Here is a 7,671-nt window from a genome sequence, read left to right as displayed (position 1 = left end):
CTTACTTCCAATTTTATCAATCTCTCCATTGATTTTCAGGATGTCTGATTTGGTGTTTATTTAGGGATTTTTGACTTGTTCTTTGTTGTTGTTGCATGCTCAATTCATTGATCTGCTCTTTCTCTATTTCATTGATAAGCATTTAGAGGTATAAAATTGACCCTAAGTACTACTTCCGCTGCAGCCCCAAATTCTGGTATGTTGTCTCTTTGTTGTCATTTTCATTAATGAACTTGTCAATTGTTTCACTGATTTATTCTTTGATCCACTCATTCTTCAGGATGAGAATATTTAGTTCCCAGTTAATTTTTAGTACTTTTTCTGTGACCCTTTTGTTGAGTTGATTTTCATAGCATCATAGTCTGAAAAAGATGCATTTAATATTTCAGTTTTTCTGAATTTTGTTGTGAAGCTTTTATGTTCTATGATATGATCGTTTTCTGTGAAGAGCTAGAACTCCTGAAGCTGCTGTGACTCTCACTGTTAAAGCTACCTCCCGGGCCACTGCTGGTGTTGCCGCCACATGTACTCAAGGGTCATTTAGAGCAGAATATTGAGTGAGCTCAGCTAGGTCACCACCGTTTCTCTACCATCTTGGCCCCACCTTCTCTCTCTATTTTTTAATTTAAAGTTTACTTATGGAAAATGCAGAAAAGATCAGCCTTTTGTCCTTTGAAATTCTTGCCTAGTGTCCTGGCTTTGGGGAAGGTTGCTTAATGAACTAGTTCAAGTATTATATAATGATGAAGATGATAAGGAATGACCCTACTGAAATGGAACATAAGGAAATTCCTATGAAAAATTTAGTTGAATGGAACAGAGGGTCTATTTTGTATGAGTCTCTTTTGGGGATGCCTAAGACTAATAGAACATGTCGCTTAGAATAAGGATATGCAAATTTAATTCCCATTGCTACAGTTCTTTAAGGTAGAGAAAACATTTTGTTCAAAGTCCTATGAGGTTGGTAATAGAGATAGTGTTGCTCTCCTTTGACAAATGAAGACACTGAAGCAATTCTTAGTCAGAATCAGGAGTCAGACCCAGGTTTTTTGTTTTTTTTATTCTTTTTCAGAATGCTTTCACCACACCAGGATAATGACAGGTAACAGTTAGACAGAACTTACTATATGTGATGGGAACTCTGCTAAACATTTATAAATAATTATTTGATCCTTACAATCACCTGAGGAGGTAGTAGCTATTGTCTTCATTCCCGTCTTACAGATGAGGAAACTGAAACAAACAGAACAAACAGAGCTGTGAAGTGACTTGTCCAGGGCCACACAGTTAGTGCCTGAGACTGAATTTGATCTCAGGTCTTCTTGACTCTACTTACAGTGTCAGCTAACTGCTTCAAAACAAGAAGCATAGCAAATTATTTAACAATTATAATGACTTCTCACCAGGTTTTACCATTTTAAGACTATATTCCTAAATACGATCTCCCCAAGGCAATTAATGACTCTAATAGTCTGAGATTTGGCTTTGGTACCCCCAAAGTGAATAGTGCAAGAACATGAAACTTAAAGAGGTCATGAAAATGATTTAAATGAGAAGGGATGACATTTTAATTTTTGAGGTGATTAAACTGGGATGTATTTCTAAGGTATCTTTGAAATCTTCAGTTCTTGGAGATAGGTTATAAAGTAGATTAGATGTGGGGGCAGCTAGGTAGTACAGTGGATAGAATGCCAGGCCTAGAGTTGGGATTCAAATCTGGCCTCAGACACTTCTTAGCTATGTGATCCCAAGCAAGTCATTGAACTCCATTTGCCTACCCTTGCTGCTGTTCTATCTTAGAACTGATACCAAGACCAGGGCTTTTAAAAAAATTAAATTAAATTAAAAATAAAATAGGTTAGATGTGAACAACTATCTTGAGTTCTGTGTTGTCTTTTATTCAAATAGGGGGCTAATCTAAGGATGACCTTTCAGGGTCTCTTTTCTTCTTCAGAATTCTATGCAAAATGAATGTTTGAATTGAATGATAACATTTCCTAAGAGCATCCCTGGACTAGGAGTTTCCAAATTGCCAATGAATTAGGTAGAAATTGATGTGAAACTTCTCTAGTTTACTGACCTTCCTGTATAATTAGATTGATAATGCCTTTAAAAATGTTAATGTTTCCAATGAACAAAATCTACTTTCTCTCCTTCTGTACTTTGAATTTCTTCCTCTGAGTGGATAAAGAAAAACAAAACCCTTCTAACGAATATACACAGTCAAGCAAAATAACATCCAAATTGGTCTTTGGCAGTGCTTTTCTCCTCAGACCTTTCAAATAATGCAGATAAATGAGGCCAGAAAAGCCAGGACCTCCTGAATGGAGGAGATCTCTTTCCAAGAGTGAAGGAGCTATTGTTGAAGCTTGGTCACAGGACATCCAAAGAGGGTTCTCCTTCTGAGGATAATCTGGTAAGTGGTTTTAGAAAGAAGTTGATTTTTGCTCCTCTTTTACTTAAATTTAAGTCATAGAAACACCCTCTTCCTCCCTCATTCTACTTGAAGCTTCAGAGTTCAGACAGCATCTCATATTTGATAGTCGATGGAGTAAAACAAAGCAAAACAATTAAAAAAAAAGATAGGTCCAATGGGGCCACAGATGTTCAGCTGAGTTTGGAGAGTTTTTAAAGGAAATCATACTGAGAAGGAAATGGGTAATTTGGAAGCATAGGGCAAATAGCATGTGTATTCTACACTGTATACCTCCCACATTGGCATGTTAACCGTTAGCATGCTGTCCTAGACGACAGAAAAGAGCCATCTACCTCTTATGCCTTGTAAACTTGGTTATGATTCCACAGACTAATTATAATGCAGCCTAAGCTGCTGCTTTTCATTGGTGATCAAGAATGACCTGTCTAGTTCTCCATCTGATTGTAAGGTGTGAAAGACATCCAATCATCCTCCTTTAATGTATTAAACTTTAACAGAGCCATTCTGATGCTTTGAGCAAGTGTATGGGGATGGAAGAGGGACAGACCTTGATTATTGATACCAGAGAGTGATCTTAGATTTCAGAACATAAGGACCTGGGGAGGGGGGATGTAGAATCTGGGATTTTTTTTTTTAATTTTAAACCCTTACCTTCCATCTTGGAATCAATATTGTGTATTGGTTCCAAGGCAGAAGAGTGGTAAGGGCTAGGCAATGGGGGTTAAGTGACTTGCCCAGGGTCACACAGCTGGGATGTGTCTGAGGTCAGATTTGAACCTAGGACCTCCTGTCTCTAGGCCTGGATCTCAATCCACTGAGTTACCCAGCCACCCCCAAACTGGGAATTTTTGATAGGAAAGGAGATAGGTTGGGACCATTTGAGGAAGGAGGAGTTTAGTTGTGCTACAAGCAGACTTTGGAATCTCACAAGTGATCTGCTCTGATTCTTTAACTTCATTTCTTTATGGTGTGAGCCACTAACATCTGGGTATAGACAAGTCAGAGGAGGGTGAGTCTATCCTATTCTGTGAAGAGGATGATGGTCAGATGAGTGAGCAGAGACAGACATGGCCCATACAAGGTTCTATGGTAAGAATTCGGAGACCTCTGTGAAAACCATTGGAGGTAGAAAATAACTCCACCAGGTATGGGACATGCTAGGAAAAGGTCTCATTCATTCTGCCCTTGTTATGGCTTTAAGCTTAAGGTTAAATCCAACGGGGAACATTTGACTGGGCTGATTCTTTCCCTAGTTCAATCCCATAGATTGTTTCACAAGGTATATCAGAGAAGAGGGTATAGCAAAAAAAAAAAATAGGAAAATCTGACATTACTACTTCAGAAAGGTTATCTAGGGGATAATAACCATTAATATAAATGCTTACTTTCTCTTCTTTATAAAGTTTGAGAATCATCTCATACATATTAAGGGTGTCCTTGATGAGTATATGAGAAGAAAACAGGCAGGTTTTCATAAATGATTCACAGACCACATTTTTATCATTATTCTCTTGATTGAAAGGTCTGGATAACATAAGATTCTGTTGTGCTTATTGTTTCTTAATTTTAAAAAATGCCTCTATTTATCAAAGTGGGGCCTTAAAGTAGGGCATTTTAACCTTCTTTGTATCATGAGCCTTTTTGGTAGTCTTGTGAAGTATAGATCTTTATTAGAATAAGGGTTTTAAACATATAAAATAAAATACAAAAGATAACAAAGGAAAGTAATTATATTGAAATAAAGAAGTAATTTTCTCCCATAGAAGCACATAGACCAGCCTTCCCCTTAAACCTACCCATGTGCCCCAGGCTACAAATTCCTGCTGTAAAGCTTAGAAAGAGAAAATATTTAAAACATTTTCCTTTCTTTCCCATAATGACTCTTGCTTTCTAGCCTTTTGGAGGAATAGGAGTTTTGAGATTTGACCCCAAAAGTAATCTTCCCCAAGAGTTTCTTTTGGGGAATCTAACCCCCTGATCAAGGCTCATGCAATCCCCTCTCTGCAGTCTCTCTCTGACCTCCTGTCCTACTGGAGCTTAGTTATCCTGTCTATTACCCTCTAAAAGCTTGTGTAGTAAGTAATCGATGGCTAAGATATTGATAAATAAATACATCATTGGGAAGGGTCCATGAAACGTCCCCTTCCTATTCTTAGATAACCTTTATTTTGTCCCAGGCCTTAAAGATAATTCTTCCAACATATTTGGACTGATTTGAATGCTTAGAATCTGGATAGATAAATGAAGAGGAGAGAATGGTACCATTGAAGGCAGAGGTAGTAGGTCTAACCACTGTGTACCTCTGTATACATAGAAAGTTGTCTTGTACACAGAATGATCCTTGGGACAGTTCCATCTTCTCCTTGTAGAGATGATATAGTCGCCTTTGGCATGTCCATCCAAAAAGACAGGAAAAGAGGACTCACTTTTTTCCCCAGGGCCCTACTGTAACTGTTCTCCTAACCTACAGGAGTAAAGGAGACCAATCACGGCTTCACTGAATACACGAGGGATGGTGGCATGGTAGACAAAAGAATTGCTTAAAGCCATATGATTTGGCAGCAGAACTGTTCATAGACCCTTTATTCTCCAGTGGCCTCAACTCCTGCTGCTCATTCAAAACCATATGTGATACACTGCTTAATGAGCAGGTGGCTTAAACATTCCTTACTTTGTCAAAACAAGGCAACATGGTTTTGAGCTGAGTTCTACACCCTAGAAGGTCTGAGTAGTCTTCATTCTTTTTAAGTCCTTACATTTACTTCTGTGCCCCCTCTTTCCTCCCTTTCTTTGAAAAAGGCGACTGACTGCCTTAAGAGATTATAAGTAATTCTAGAGTTCTAGCGAAGTCCTTTGGTAGACTTTTATTTGCAGGGTGAAGTAAATGGGAAAAACGGCATCTGAGACAAAGACCATTCTTCAAGGAACTAGTGTTTCACATCAAAAACAGGTTCTTTTTTTTTCGAGAGACAAGTTGAGTGGTGAGTAACAGGAAAGTGACTTAAAGGATAGGTACTCGGCAGTGTTGCTCTGTATGAAGACAGTAATATAAGCAACAACATCTGGATGGGATAAAGTCCACTTTGAAATCCGAATATACAATAACATTTCTTATTTAAACAATGTTTGTGTTTGAATAATGGCGAGAGTTTGAGCCCATGAGGGATTTTTCTTTCCAGTCTTTTGGTAGTGGGCACAGTAAAATTCTAGAAGTTAGAGAACATTGGATTTCTGGGAAGGAAGACTGGGAATGAGAGCAAGGGACACTGTAAGCTCAGTTCACATGTTGACAGATCATGGAGTCATAGAATATTAGTGCTTAGAGAGATCTTAAGAATAAGCTTTTCTTTCCACTCCCTCATTTTATGGTCAAAGAAAATGAGGGTCCCAGGTATTAAAAGTCTTGCCCAAAGTCACAAAGACAGATAGCAACAGAACAGGACTAAAAACCAATTCTGAGTCTTAACCCAGCTATCCTTTTACTACATTCGCCTCTTCTAATCGTATGGGACTTAAATACTCCCTAGTTTTTATTCATTGTCAAGGAAAGAGGCAAATTCATATATCAATGGGAATGACACTTCAGGCAAAAATATATCTGCATTTGAGACAAAGATTGTTAAGAGACTGTTGGTTGGGTGTTTGGACCGTCTCTTTTTAGGAGGAGGCACTTGGAAACTTTTTGTCTCATGAACTAAACTTAGACCCTTTAATCTATTAGGGCTGATGGTTTCTTGTTCATCGAGCAGGGCCTTCTATGTCATGGGAGGCTATTGTGTTTTTAATGCACCCATAGAATTATTTATCCTTTGGATTAAGAAATGGTGTTCTTGAGAGCAGACGTATGTAAGGGTGGTCATGTGTAGACCATGTTTAGACTTAAGTGGTCCTGATGATCATGCATAGACCAGCATGTGTAAGGGTGGAGGGTGACTAAAATGATCCATGCCTGACCACAGTCCTCTACATGCTGAACACATGGGAAGACCTATTTTTTTGGCAGTCAGCCACAGAGCACTTTGATGAGCCTGGCATTCTTCAAAGTTCTTTCTTTCCAACTAAGTATGCCAGATGCCTTAACTCAAAAAGAGCTTCTACCCACCCCCCAATTCCCCCTTGTTCAAGCTGCATTGGTCTGAAGGCTGTGGTTTCCTTTCCATAGGCTCCTAGCTTTACCCACTAACTAATTGTCCAATATCTCTTATTCTTTTTATGGTTAAATCCCTTGAGGAGGCTATCTATAATTGATGTCTCCACTTCTTTTCCTCTCTTTCTTATTAACTCTCCACAGTCTGACCCCTGACATCATCATTCAACTAAAATTGGTTTCTCCAAAGTTACCAATGATCCCTTTTCTCAGTTCTCTTCTTGACCTCTCTGTCTTTTTTTTTTTATACTGGTGGACATTCTTTTTTCCTTGATACTCTAACTTCTAGATTTCCATGACACTTCTTACTCCTGATTCTCCTTCTGCCTTTCTGATCACTCTATCTCCTTTGCTGGATCTTCCTCTAGGTCATGCCTTATAAATATGGGTGCCTACAGGGCACTGTTCTGGATTCTCTTCTGTTCTCTCTCTATGACTTTTCACTAGGTGACCACAGTAGCTCCCAGGATTCATTTGTTGAGATTCAATCTTTATGCCAATGATTTTGAGATCTACTTACCTATCCCAAATCTCTCTCCAAACCTCCAGATTGGCATCTCCAAATCTCTGTTAGAAATCTCAAACTGAATGTCCCCAAAATATCTTGAACTCAACAGGTATAAAATTGAACTCATTATACTTCTCCCAAAACTCTCTCCCCTTTGTGAATTTCCTTATTATTGTTGAGGTATCACCATCCTTCCAGTCACTCATGCACACAATCTACGTGTCATCCTCACATACTCACTATTAATTTCACCCTTTCAATCTTAAATTCAATCTGTTGCCAAATACTATTAGTTTTTTTTTATGTAGAAAAACAATTTATTCCATCATAAGCACTTACAGTTAGTCATGGACAGTAACAGGCTGCTGGTTGGACAAGTTACCCCAAAAGATGTCGTAGAAAACGAGTGGTCATGGACTAATTCCGTTAGTGTGGGGTTTGTTCAAAAAAAATTTTTAAAGAAAGGAAAAAAAGAAAGAATACCATTCAGAATTAATTTTAAAGTACGTCAGCTACCAGTTGCTTTGTTTTCAGATTACTGTGCAGTCTACCAGGGGTACATCTGTCAGGTAAGAACAT

The sequence above is a fragment of the Monodelphis domestica genome, chromosome 6 (assembly GCF_027887165.1).
Source record: "Monodelphis domestica isolate mMonDom1 chromosome 6, mMonDom1.pri, whole genome shotgun sequence".
Taxonomy (NCBI): domain Eukaryota; kingdom Metazoa; phylum Chordata; class Mammalia; order Didelphimorphia; family Didelphidae; genus Monodelphis; species Monodelphis domestica.
The sequence above is the reverse complement of the archived record's forward strand: the minus strand, read 5'-3'. Positions refer to the sequence as shown.